The 1,212-nt window shown below is 37.7% G+C and overlaps 1 long non-coding RNA gene across 1 annotated transcript; it reads left to right on the top strand.

The window, feature by feature from the left end:
• Positions 1 to 1,212, top strand: LOC129317139 (uncharacterized). The gene is made up of 2 exons (XR_008594949.1): positions 1 to 88; positions 914 to 1,212. It is a non-coding gene; the product is annotated as an uncharacterized LOC129317139 (long non-coding RNA).

Raw genomic sequence — 1,212 nt, 5'->3', positions numbered from 1 at the left:
AAAATGTTGGTGGAACTTATTGAGAAGTAAGGAACAAGCCGAGCCCTATTTTGTACAAGGGGAACCCTTTTGGTACCAAAGGGTTGAGGTAACAGGGAAATTTATATTTTTTATTACTTTGTTTTAGCTATTTTTGAATAAATATTACTAGTTATCATGCATTACATGTTTTAAAAGATTAAATGTGCTTTATAAGGGGTTATGGGGTACTACTTTGATTATAGTGCAAATATATTTTCTAATTGTTTAATAACAATGTTTTTATGGAAATGAGATTTAATAAATATTATACTACTTTAGAGTGTTGAATGGTCAATACTCAGGAAAGGTAGACAAGAGTAAAAGGCATGATCTCGGTGGGAGTTCACCAATGAGAAGGTGTGGATTTTTGATATTCTATGGCACACTGTCAGTACTCAGTGTTGTCTTACGTATTGTGGGCTCAGTGCACTAAAGTGGTTAGTGTATTGAGTGTTCGACACCTCTCAGTGGGGGAGGGAATCCAACATATGAAGTGTGAGGTTGAGTGCCTAGGCCAAGGTAGCCCTCACATGAAAAGTAAGTTGGGCTGGCTCTGGGAGGGAGTTAGCTTTAACTGCTTAGGATTCACGTTGAAGGGGCATAGGAGGTTCGGTGGATTAGATCATGCCTTAGATTATGTTTTGTGCCTGTGGAGGTACAAGTAGGTATAAGGTTTACCTGCGAGTTAAAGAGTGCCAGGGGGCATTCTGTTGGTCATGAAAGGCCATACCGGCCTAGGTCATGCATTCATGCATTTTAAATGGCTAAATTATATACTATGTTGAATTTATTATTCGTTTATTTGATTATGGCTTACTTTGTAATAATCAATGTAGATTTCACTGTTACTGAAACTGTGGTTGTCTCACCCCTTTCTTTTCAATATTTTAAGTCCAGGCGAAGGATCCAGTGGTGGACGGGGAAAGGAGCAAAGCTAGGGGTTTGCTTGTGATTTGTAAAGAACTGCAACCCCTTTCTTTTGAGCAAATATATTGTAATGTATTTAAGATTAGGGTGCCAGTAGGATATGATTATGTGTGTGTGTGTGTGAATATGTGTGGATTGTGTGCTTGTGTATGAATTTTTGTCTGTTTGCAGAATTGTGGCTAGGAAACTTGGTTATGGTATGTGGTTTTGATGGATTTACTTAGTAGACCAAGTTTCTATTACAAGCAGATCTTTATTTTGATA

Source organism: Prosopis cineraria, unplaced genomic scaffold (genome assembly GCF_029017545.1).
Source record: "Prosopis cineraria cultivar Desert tree isolate PC_DT_omini unplaced genomic scaffold, ASM2901754v1 PC8, whole genome shotgun sequence".
NCBI classification, from domain to species: domain Eukaryota; kingdom Viridiplantae; phylum Streptophyta; class Magnoliopsida; order Fabales; family Fabaceae; genus Prosopis; species Prosopis cineraria.
Note: the sequence above shows the minus strand (reverse complement) of the source record. Positions and strands in the feature narration are given on the sequence as shown.